We start from the raw sequence: 13,046 nt of genomic DNA, 5'->3' as shown, positions 1-13,046 counted from the left end.
CAGAAGGGAGAAAATAATCTCTGGAGGCTCTGCTCATCTGACCGACTGCCACCCCTATGTTCCAGACTGTCTACACAGGTGACAATGTTGTTAACACCATTCCATACTGAGAAGAAAGCAGATGGCTATGGCACAGTCCCAGGGATTTCCCGTTTTCCTACATCACCCCTCAGACGTCTCTGAAGAATACCTTTCCATGAGCCATTCTTCAGTCAGAACCATACTTGTAACTTCACAACTTTTATTTTGACAGAAAACATGATTGGATTAAAGGGTGCCTAAAAGATTAGTAAGGAACACTTCTAGTTCTGTCTATGAGGGCATTATCACTGATAATTAGATTATGAGGGGTCGGAGTTAATGAATTAAACTAAGCCCTTCATAGATTTCATAAAAAGATGCTATTTGGGGGAGGTGGTTAACCGTCAGAGGTACAGCTTGGTTGGAGGAAGTAATCACTGGCGATGTGCCCTTTGGGACTGTATCTTGCCATGGCTTCTTGGATTTTCTCTATCTGCTTCCTGTGTATGATGAGCTTATCTCTGTGTCCTGCCATATGTGTTCATTACAATGGGACCAAGAGAAAGCATGGGTTGAACCTTCTGAAACCACGAGCCAAGACAAATCTTTCTTCCCAGTGCTAGTTGGTTTTTGTCAACTTGAAATAGGCCAGACACCAAGGGAGAGAATCCCATTTGAGGAATGGCATCCATCAGATTAACCCATTTTTATTGGGCATTTTCTTGATTGCTAATTGATGAAGGAGAGCTTTGCCAGCACTGGGCAGATGGTTTGGGGTAGTAAGAGAAATGCGGCTGAGCAGGAGCTGGGGAAGCAAGTTGTCTTAGTCAGTGCTCTATTGTTGTGAAGAGATGCTATGACCAAGGCAACTCTTATAAAATAAAGCATTCAATCTGGGCTTGCTTACAGTTCCAGAGGTTTAGTCCATTATCACTGTGGAGGTACAGAGGCATATTTGGTGCTGGAGAAGTAGTGGAGAGTTCCACATCTGAACTGGCAGCAGGAGAGAGACGCTTGGCTGGGCTTGGTCTTTTGAAAGCCCTTCCCCAGTGAGACCCTTCCTCCAATAAGGCCACACCTACTTTAACAAAGCCATAGCTCCAAAAGATTCTCAAATAGGGCCACTTCCTGCTGCCTAAGCATTCAAATACTTAAGTCTATGGGGGCCATTCTTATTCAAACCACAACACATTGCTCCTGCTGGTTCTGCTGCAGCTCCTCCCAAAGACTTCTTCCTTCCTATCTTTGCTTTTTTAATTGAAAATATTTTTTTATACAATATATTCTGACCAAATTTCCCTTCTTCATTCCTGCCTTGGCTGTCCTTGGTAATGGCCTCTAACCTGTGAAACATCATAAACCCTTTCCTCCTCTAGTGACTTTGGGTCAGGGTCTTTATCAGTCTAGGACACTTCCTCAAGGATTGTTCTGTTTGTCATGTATTTGGCAACAATGGTGAGAAAATTATGAATACATAGCTAAGCTATCAGGTGAATCAAGTGGCCTGCACAGTACGTTCTAGAACATCAGTTGTAATGTAGGTCTCTGTTCTGTAGTGAGCAACCCCAGAGGACCTCGCTGTGCACAGCAGGTGTGTCTGCCTCTCAGCTTCTTTCTCCTCTGCTTTAGAACAAGGGCCTGCTTAGGGAAGTCCCTGATCTATCTACCCCACTTTCTACATGACCCCTCTCATGATCCTCCAAGCATAACAAATGCTCTAAGCTCTTGTATCATTCAGTGATGCAACCTCTTTCACTTTCCATCAGGTTTATTATGTGCCTGAAAGACTGTATTATACTGTATTTTTCATGTAATCATAAAATTCTAGTTGCATAATTGAATGATTATGGCAAACCCCCAATATATATGTTATTACAAAATATATCCCCAAATGAAGATACTAATAATTCAGGAATGGCTGTCCAGGAATTGAGTCAGTAGATCATGTTCTAGCATCTTGCTGAATTTTATATTCTAGATATATGCATTTATAGAAGGAAAATGATAAGGGCAAACTTTTCTTCAAGCCTTATTATCTGTCAAACACTATCCAAACCACTCTATGCATATTATACTATTTAATTCTGAGTAACCATGGGGAACAGACTGTATTACTATCCTCACTTATATACCAGGCTGAGAAATCATGCAATGTGCTCAAAGCTGCACGGGTAGATAGTGGAAGAGCTGGTATATGAACCCAAGTGTTATGGCTCTGGATTGCTCTCTTCAGAGTTCCACGACATCACATGCTTTGTCTCTCGATGGGAGCTGGCATCAAGGGTCCATACAGCTGCTTCAACCATCAGCTCTCAACTTAAAAGTTAAAAAGATCTGCCTCCAGCCTTTGGCTTCTAGGCCTCCAGACTTCACTGTAGCTTAAACATATACACATACATGTGAGAGCATGCAACAGATATCAAGCAGCACAGTTAAATAGCTATATACTGATGGGAGGAAAATCAACATTTCTGGGCAGGGTGGGCTCCTTATTAGCACACTTCTCTTTCTACACAGGTAGAGATTGCTGTTTCTGTTTGAGGTAAGAGAATGTTATGGTTCTAAAAGTTTCTACCTGATTTCATCAAAGTTCAGCAAGAACTAGCAGAGTTGGGATTAGAATCCACACTTCTTGGTGCTCTGAGGAGTGGCACTTTAATTGCCAAGGATCTAGGACCTTTCTCATTCTCATTTGAGAGGGGGGGTATTAAAATAGTATTAAAAACCTATTTCATCTTACATATTCACACATGCATGCATGCACATGCACAAGAACAACTTCATGAGAAAAATCTGCTTGTTTGACTGAAGATTTAGCCAATCTAAACAACCAGGTTATTTGCTAAATATTCTATATGAGTCTAATCAGTTTCACTGAATACCAGAGAGGCAAATGTAAACCCTTGTGCAGATACAAGCCAACCTTATCAGCCATCTGGATTTGTATGGACAAGACTCTAAACATCTCCCTGAGTACACTTGGCCCCCACTGCAGTGGGCTGCCATGAAAGGCTGGCTTCTCTTTCGCTGGTGGTGGTACAGATGCGATGGAGAAACTTTGCCTCTCCATTCAGGCATGCCTCTATCCTCCAGCATACAATGCAGAGGCAATTCCTTTCCCAGGCTTGCTTTTATTTTTAACTCGAATACAGTGGGAAAGTTTCTGCCACAGTGAGGCAAAGTCCAGGCTTTTGTGAGCATGTCCTTTTCATCCAGTGGGCATTAACGTATAGATTCCAATGGAATACATTTGAAATAGCCTACTGTAGATTTGTCCCCCATTGAAAACAAATCTTGATTAGATGGTATTCAAGAACTGTATAGGAAGGAATGGTGTGAAAATGCTAAGTCCATTCTTCCTAAGATTGGCACTGAATAGGCATCTGGGCTATTCAAAATAAGCAAGGAAAAAAAAAAAAAAAAAAAAAACAACCCAGACACCCCCAAACCAACTAACCTCCCTCCCCAGGAAACCCCAACTCTTCAAAAACTATACAACTTTACATAGATTTTTGTGTATTTGAAAACGCCACATCACTTGCTGTAAGAAAGCCCATAGTGGCATGACAAAACTGTTATTAAAAATAGATCTCTTCATATTTTCTTAAAAGAATATCCTACCCACCTGGCTTTGTACTAGAGTAAAAAAGTCAGTCTGTGATGACACTCCCTGGGAACATTCAAGAATCTGTCCTAAGGACCTCGAGGATGTAATTATTCCAACTGACTGTTCCTGAGCACAAGAGATGATGCAGAGGCAGGGCTGAGTCCCCGAGGGGAAATCTGCCTGCGGTCGGGCGGTGGAGGGCTTGGTGCTGTTTTATAGGAACTTTGCCCCTGCCTGTCCTGTAAGCTGCAGGGGTCCAGGGCTAGGACTTAGCATGAGAATGAAAAGCTGCCTGAGAATCAGAGAAAACGGAGAAGAAAGGGAACAGCAGGCAATACAATCTTTTTTAATTAGGTGTGAAATCCAGTTCTTTCTCAGGCAGGAGAGCAAAGGGATATATAAAACTGAGGAGGGGAAGGGGAAGGTGCAGGGGAGGGGTGGGAGAGGGGGATGGGAAGGCATGGCTGGAGAAAGGAGGAAATACTAGTGCTCAAATTAACCCCAGTGTTGATCAAGCCAACAGGTCTAAATCAAAAGTAGGGCTCGGAGGAGGTCGGTTACTCAGTACTTGGACTGGTAGAGCTAGGGGGCCAGGCTCCACAGTCCAGCCTCAAGCACTGCGGTCCTTTTAGTCCTCTCAGGAACGCTGTTCTTACACCCCGAGGCTGCTGCCCAAGGCTTTACATAGCTTCTGGGAATTTGCTCCAAGGCCTTTACATTTATGTGACAAGCGCTTTATCTTCCCCCAGCCTGGAGCTGGTAATGTTTTATACGACAACATAAACAATCTTCAATAAAAAGTTGTCTTAGAAAAGGGTGGTTAACAGTAACGGGGTAAGACTCAGAGGAATGTGGGTAAGGAGGTCCGAGGGTGGTTAGAACGGAGCTGCGGGAGTTGGGGATGTTGTTTCCATGGTTGAAGGCAATCTCTGAGCAAGGTTTGATTGGATTTCGTTTTTTAGCAGGGCACATTTCTTCTGACAGTTATTAGAAATTTATGGAAGAATTAGGGGATGAGATACCTCTGACTATTTTTTAAATGTTAAAATGAGATATTATAGTACACGGATAAAGCAAATCCAATATACACTTCCAATTCACGCAAGACAATGAATGTGGAATACGGTCAGCTGAAAGTGCTATAATCCCCCTCTTTTCTGCCCTTCCCTCTTCTTCCTCCTTCCTTCCTTCATCCTCCCCTTCTGCTCTTTTCTCTTCGCTGCCCTGTTCTCTTTGCCACTCTGTTCCCTCCCTCCCCTCTCTTCTCTAGTCTCCTCTCCCCTTTCTCTCCTTCTCCCCCCCTTCCCTCCTCAGTTTCCATCCTCACGTTTCTGTTCTTATGAAGGGTTATGTATGGGCAACAGGGAAGTAAAACTGGGGGAATACCACTTGTTCTATGACACTAAGGCCACCCCCAACTCTAGACAAACATTTCACTTCTAATTTCCTTTTCCATTTCTAGTCTAATTTCTTTTCTAGTCTGTCTGAAGGCTGAAGCTGGCTTTCCATCACTGTTGGAGTCTTAGGCCCACAGGGAGAACCCCGGGAGCTTTGTGGATGGGTCTCTCTCTCGTCGGTCTTCACTTAGCTCAGGTCTCTCTGGCTTGCCTACTTCAAACCAAGGCTGCTGTGATCCCAAGAGGGAAGAAGGAAGCTTTGCTGGCTCCATGCTGAAATTATAAACAACTGACTTATGCTTAAAGCTGCTGTGGGGGTTGCTTGGATTTTCACTAGATCATTGGTGAAATATTTACCGAGAATTCCCTAGTGTAAATGTGAATGAGCTGAAATCTAAAGCAAATTCATCCAAAGAGACCTTCTCTATTTGAACCATATTAACTAATCAACTTAGATCCCCTTAGCAGGTTGTGGCAACAGCACTCTGCTCTGCTCTTACTGAAATCTGCTGGTATAAAAAAACCGATTGTGCTCTCTCAGCTCTGCTTAGAAAGGAGCCTCGAGTCTAGTCAAGATTTAGGCCACATTACAGAAACTGAGTAGACTTCAATATGTGCTTTCCTACTTACAAATCCATCTAGACTTATTACATAATAATAATAATAAATAATAACTTACTTTACCTTGACTCTGATTCCTCGTTTGTCTGCTGTTATATAAAAACACGCCTTAATAATTACTGAATTGTTAAAGTCAACCTAAATCCTTTTAGGTCACAGCAAAGTATGATCAAACATCAGTCTACAAGTAATTAATCAACAACTTAGGGAACCAATTCTAAACATAAACTAAAAACTCAGTTTTAGTATAACAACATCATCTGTGTGCATAACTGGACTTTCCAGAGATACAGAATGAGGAGACTATTAGTATAGACATATGAAAGGGCATTTACTGTGGAAATTGTCTCATGCAATTATGGAGGTTGAGAAGTTCTGTGAGAGGTCATCTCAGGCTGGGGACACCAGGATTTTGGTGACACAGCTCAGTGTGAGTCTGAAAGCCTGAGACTTCAGGTGTGACTCTGAGGTTGAGGCTGAGTGTCCAGGGACCCAGAGAGAGGTGATCTCTATGATCAGAGATATAGGCTGAGGGAGACTACGATGAGGAGCAGGAAGGTTTCACCTTTGTGTAACTTCCTTGTGATTTAGGACATGTTTCCTAGGCAAAACCACACAGACACTGTACTATTTTCCTTTTCCCTTTGGTTCCAGGAAACACCAGTTGAAGCATCTCACCCTTTACCTTAGAAGGGATCTTAACATGCCCCACACCAGAGAGCCCTAGAAATTTCTCTGAGGGACAAGGCCCTGAATTTCACTTCCCACCCTTTGACAATAATTTGTGTGTTAATATGTCCACAGTCCTTGATACTTTACATTCGCCATGCCCAGTCAGCCATGCCATCATCGTAAAGGAGCAGTGGCATAGCTCTGAAAGGAAATGGGATCGAGATCCTTGGAAATTAAACTATGGTGCTGGGCTAGGAAGATGATACTCTTGTGAAGTAGGAACTGCAGTATAAGTATACTGCTGGCCTAGCCATTTGTCTTATGGAGAAAAGGGGACTTGCCAGATCATTGGCTGTTTATAAAGTACCAGGGCACATGTTGATTTGCTCAAACAATGAAACTACATCTTGTAAATTAATCAACTGAAGTCATCACTTGGCTAAACTTTTAATAATCTATTAACATTCTCCAAGATCCATCTGTCTTTTGCACAAACCAAATAAAAAAGCTGAGTGAGAATCCCCACACTGGCATCCTGTGAGTCCTTGACGGTGGGATTAATCTTTATAAACCCTCTGGGGACATACTAATTTTATCTATTATTTTCCTAGGAAATGGCAGCTCTCACCTGCCCATTTGGCCAGGTGCTAAGTATCCCTGTCATAATCACGCATTCCAGAACTTGAGGAAGACACATAAGATAGATCTGAGAGTCAACCATGAATCAGACTAGAGCCACAAACCCTATTAATCACCTGATCTTTGTAAGGCCTTACTCTGACTGGGTAGCTGAAGAGATACTGTGCTCTCCTGAATCAGTGTGTAGAGCACATTTCTACTCATCTTTCTTTCCCCATACACAGGTGTCCTGGTCCAGGATGCCAGTCCCTTTGGAGAAGGACGAGATGAACAGGACATCTTTTAGGTAGTGTATGGAGCACTTCCTCAAGTGGTGGCTCTGCCTTGCATTCTTTCAGCTCAGCTCTGGAAACTGACTCAGAGCTGTGATTATGTCTGTAGGGCTTAAGTTCAAGTTTTCTTCACTTTCTCCAAAAATCTCCAGTTTATATAGGTCATAGAAGGGTTGGGTAGGTTTCCTATTGTCCTACAGACTCTGGGATTAAGTAGGAGAGGTAATGGGTCTGCATCATTTACAAGATGTTGCTTGCTGCTCTGTATGTCTATCTACTACTGTAATTACCCATCTTGTATCTGACAGTGGAAGGCTACTGCTTGGTCCTTGTATTCCCAGATCCAGTTCTCACTGCATTTACATTTTCTACTTGAGTGACAGGGATTCCCACTCTAAGGTGGGGCTACAGCAAAGCATCATCACAGAGCTCCTCAAAGGCCCTGAGTTGCCCCTTTAATTACTCATTTGAAGAACTGGTTGGGGAAGGGCCTACCTCTGGCTCTCCCATGAGGAAGAGTTAGGCAAATCCACTTGGGGAGATTGGAAAATCTCCCCAAGCCTTTGCAGTCTTTCCTGGGGCATTTCTACTTCAAGCACGTTGACTCCCTTTTGATGTACACTGCAGCCAAAAAACAAACAAACAAACAAACAAACAAAAAACCAGGAAATGTACCATCTCTGCTCAATGGGCCTATACTGATGGTTTTAGTCAATATAGCCAGGCAGCATGGCTTGGTAAGAACTCTCAGCATGCCACAGCCTTCAAGTACCCAGCTCACAGGCTTCCTGCTGCTGAAACATCCACGAAGAAAGACAACCCAGCTGGGTTCCGTGAAGGAAAAGACCCAGAGGAGATTGTCAGCTGAGCCTACTTCTGCAAGAGCTGAAAGCTAAAAAAAAAAAAAAAAAAAAAAAAAAAAAAAAAAAATTAAAGGGAAAGAACAAACCTCCAAATTAAAAAAAGGGGAAACAAGCCAGACTGTGATGGCAGATGCCTTTAATCCCAGGGCTCGGGTGGGAGAGGTAGGTGGATTTCTGTGAGTTCAAGGCCAGTCTGGTCTACAAAGCTAGTTCTAGGACAATGAGGGCTACTACACAATGATACTTCATCTTGGAGATGGGGAGGGGGGAGGGTGCAAACAAAAGAGAATACGGAAACAAAGGGAAAAATGAAAAATGTCTCAAGCTGCTCATTAAGAAACCCATCATTTATCTGCAGAAAATGGAGAGGTTAAAAAGAAAGAGTATAGCCTACCATGGAAGACAAAAGCTAACTCTACGAACACCTCACTGGTCCTCCACTCCCTTCTTGTATAACCCAAACATATTTAAAAGATCTTTTCGTCAGTCTTGTCTGTCTGTCTGTCTGCCTGTCCATCCATCTGTCTGCGATGTGTTTCTGTGTGCAGGCATTTGTGTCTCAGAGCATGTGTGGAGATCAGAGGGACAACTCTTGGGAGTTGGTTCTCCTGCTACCTAATGGGATGTGGGACAGGACTCAGACTGTTAGGTCTACACATAAACGCCATGACTCAGCGCCAGAGGAATGCTTTCTGTGTAACCGCAATCCCACCTTATCCTTGATGATCCTAAGGATATCTGTAAGACTGAAGGAAACCATTTCGTCCATTCTTAAATAGGTGAAAGAAATCAAGCCAAGTGTGCTGGTACCACACTTCATCTTACAGCTTAAAGCATTAAGAAAATCCACTAACCTTAAATTTCAGCATGGATCAGAAGAGTACCAATATGAGCAATATGGAGTGCCAAGGAATCACTGCAAAGGTGTAGGGAGCCTGGCATGGTAGAATGGATTTACCTACTCAGAGTGGATGGTGGAGGAGCAGAACCATTTTTTGGTTGTTGTTTATTTTTTATGAAACCAGAAAATAGTGGGCCATTTAATTAGGGAAGCCTGCGACTGTCTTGGCTATCAGCTTAACATCATATAGGTAAATTAATTTTATATCCTATAATAGAAAACATATGAAATGGAAATTTGGAGTCATAGTTGTATGCTGAACATGGCTGGAATATACTATCGTCTTGTCAGACATGTGTGTACTGTGCAGCACCCTTGGGATGGCTGTCTCCTTTTCTTGATAACGTTGTTAATGTGCTGAGAAAGGCAATTTGTGTGTGCAGTGTGTATGGTAGAAACCAGAGACCTGGATGGCTCTTCTGTGATGGTAAATTAGCATGTGAATGTGTTGGTATTTCATACCTCCTTGTAGAAAATTTGCCTCCACATTTGAAGTTGAAAAGTCACTGGAAGATATGCTATTAAGAATAACAACATGGCACTTTTAGACCTTTTACATATGTAAGAATTGTGTACAAACTGAAATGTCTGTGTACTGATCCCAAACACAACATGTAAAAAAATCTCAATTAAAAAAATACATTCAGGCTGATGTAAGTTCATTTTCCCTTTACTTAGCCTGGCCTCTCATGTGTTTCCCACGTGAGATTTCGCCAGACTCCTGCTTGCATAAAGTAGGCATCTCAGGTGATTCCTGTGTTGCAGCACACCTTCTCAGGGGGTGACATTTTCTTCCACACTTTAGGAATTCTGATCTGACTTGAATTTAGGTCTCAGGGTGGAAACCAAGAAGACCAGGCCTGAGGAGAAGCAGCATTCTCCTGCCTGGGGCTTCTCAGGAGAGACCACTGATGTTTTCATTGGCAATGATGCCAGCCAATGACTGCAGGCAGATAGGGAAAAGCCAATCCTTGTGTGGGTGAGCAGTCATCTGCAGAGGTGGGAGGGACCAGCTGCCATGCCCCAGGACAGTGGGTAGAGGCCACTCTGTTGTAGGGCACAGGATGGGGAGAGAACATGGAGAGATGGCACACCCACTGGCAAACATGTCTCCTCAGAGATTAGGAGCTCTGTGCCCCCACCCTCATTTGTCTTCACAAACATTTCAATCTAACACTAAGGATCCCCTCTTCCCCTCTCCCTTATCTCCACCCCATACCCTTTCAACTAATGTCCTCACTTTAACAGTGGGTATCACCTAGAAAGGCTGGGTTCAAAGTCTTTTAGAGTTCAGCGGACTGAATGATGAGGGTATGCTTAATTATCAGCAGTTCCCCTATTGGAAATGTAGGAGAGAAATTTTGAGTTCAGACACACTTCGTAAGTTATATGGAGCTCGAGCCAAGACATGATTCCTGAAGATTTGTAATTGATCAGCATCACATTTCTTGGTTCTCCAGACTGAAAGTACAATAGACAGAGTCACTAAACTCCTTGCTTCTAATGAGTAGTGCCAGGTGTATCAAATATTTCGTTCTCTACAATTCATGCCACAGTCTCTTGGTGCTCTCTGTACTAACTAGAACCCTTAGAATTTGTAGTTTAATCAGATTAGAGAGTCAGTTCTAGAATCCTTAAAATCAGTAAATCAGTTACACAAATCACCCTTAAGATTCAGTTCCTCACTTGGGAGGCAGAGGCAGGCAGATTTCTGTGTTTGAGGCCTGCCTGGTCTACAGAGTGAATTCCAGGACAGCCAGGACTACACAGAGAAACCCTGTCTCAAAAAACCAAACCAAACCAACCAAACAAAAAAAATCAGTTCCTCTAGAGTCACTCTTGATACCAAAATCTGTATTAGTTGGATTTATTTAGAGGGAGAGAATCAATAGGATATGCATATAGACATATGAGAGATGATTTATTAAAGGAATTAACTCATGAATTAGGACAGATGAGGAGTCTTGACAGATCATCTGTAAGCTGAAGACATTGGGATTCTCAGAGTATGGTTTAGTGTGAGTCTGAAGGCCTCAGACCTAGCATGCACGCTTGTGCCACTGGTATAAGCCTGGAATCCAAACACAAGGAAGCTTACAGTTCTGATGTCCAGAGCAGAAGCAAACCCTACCTAGCTCTTATGCCTAGTTGCCTTCTGTATTTGTTCTCTCCAGAAGCCCAAGCAATCTGATAGGACCCACCCTCACTGGGGAAGAATTATCCTCACCTGGCCTACTCAAACTCACATGCTGAGCTCCTCTGGAAATACACTTGCCACCAGACCTAAGATAATACTTCGTGGGTTTCTGGGTAGGCCTTCATGCAGTCAAGGTAACCCTTTAGCAGAACCAGCAGGATGGACCTCTGCTTTGAGCTTCTGATTCTGGTGGACTAAAACGTGGATACTAACTTTCTTACTGTGTGCTTGTGGAAGCTTTTATTTTAATTCTCAGAATAAAAGCATGAACAGAAAATTCCAGACATTTTGAAGAACACCTTTGCCCTCTGCCCAGACTTGAAATAAAATGGCCTCTTGAGGAGGGAAGCCATGCTGGGACTAGGAGAAAAGTCAATGGAAGCTAAGGTTGATGTCTTTAAATCCTTTCACACTGGAAACCTTTGAAGCGCCTTTCAGGAATTGCATATCCTCCTGAAGCTCTTTCCTTACAAATTTAACTGCTACCCTATTGTAACCTTTCCCATTGTTCACTAAATCTGGAGAACAAAAATATAGAGGTGCTGTATCTGTGGGTGGGATAGAAAGCTGAACATCAGAATGTACTTAAATTTTCACAGATCTCCAGTCTGAGCTTGGATTTGGAAAGGCCTTAAAGAGGGACCTAGATAGTCAGTGTAGTCGAGAAGTTGTCTTTCTTTTTTTCTGGGAAAGAAATTCAAATTTTAAAATGTGTTTCTATAGAAGCTAGCACATCTTACTCATTTGCTCTCCCTTTCAGCTCCACATCAACATGCACTCTTTTTTTACAGGAAAGATAGAATCCTCACTTCAGTGACTGTAATGAGACACCGCAGCCTTCCCTTCTAGAATACCATTCTTTCAGGAAATATCAACTGGTAAGAGTTACAGAAATTAATCTGTGAGTTAGGACACCCTTAATCTAGATTTCAGTGAGTGAGAAATAAGACCTTGTGTGTGCCAGGTAAATAATCTTTCCCACTGAAATTACCACACAGCTTCCAAGATATCTATTGCTTCCAAACTCTGTTGCAATTTTGTTCTGAATGTTTCTAAAGCAGAACTTCAGATTCATGCTCAGATTGCTCTGCTGTGTCTTCTGAACATAATGTTACCTCCAACATGACCATGAGAATCCAAGGCAGCACTGTGGGCAGCAGGAGGTGGGATCTTTCCCTATGGAAGCTGGGGACTGCAGTTGCTATCTATGCATTCTCCTACTAAACAGTGCAGGCCTTCTACCCCAATGCTTTGCTAGATGCTCAGAGATGATTTTTGTGTAGGCCACCTTAAGACAGTAAGTAGCTGCAACTCAGATACCCACTTGTGATGTCCCATTACCGAATCAGCTTCATGTACATTATATACTTGCATTTAAATGCCCATATGTTGTTCAGTAACAAAATCTAATGAGTATATTAGATTATGTATGTAGTATACAAAAGTGTCTTCAAATGTAAAAAATCTAAAATAAAATTGAAATGAACACGTAGGTTCCTGTCTTGTGCTAAGAAGAAGATGATGTTAAGCTAGTGCAGAAGTGTTGACAGAGTTCAAAAGCCTCAGGAAGCGCTGCTGACCAAGTGAAACAGAAAGCACATTTCACTGCTGTGCTCATAAGGAGAACTTTGCTTTAAGTTTATTCTATCTCCATACCCTGTTCTGTAGTACTATAATATTTACAATATCATTCATGGATTAGAGTAGAAGGACTGAGTTCTATGACACCTTACCTGTGTTCTTACAGTCTTGTCTCATGTCTGTCAGGTTGGTTTGGTTTGGTTTGATTCTCATGGTATTCTCATACAGAATCTTTGTACTGATTCAAGAGCCTGGCCATTTTGCAGATTTCCACA

At 42.5% G+C, this 13,046-nt stretch overlaps 1 protein-coding gene across 34 annotated transcripts in view; it reads right to left on the bottom strand.

Moving 5' to 3' along the window:
* The window catches only part of Zbtb20 (zinc finger and BTB domain containing 20), a 726,359-nt gene that overhangs the window by 15,735 nt on the left and 697,578 nt on the right, over window positions 1-13,046 (bottom strand). The gene's annotated exons all lie outside the window — the stretch shown is intronic.

The sequence above is a fragment of the Mus pahari genome, chromosome 12 (genome assembly GCF_900095145.1).
Source record: "Mus pahari chromosome 12, PAHARI_EIJ_v1.1, whole genome shotgun sequence".
NCBI classification, from domain to species: Eukaryota; Metazoa; Chordata; class Mammalia; order Rodentia; family Muridae; genus Mus; species Mus pahari.
The sequence above is the reverse complement of the archived record's forward strand: the minus strand, read 5'-3'. Positions and strand labels throughout refer to the sequence as shown.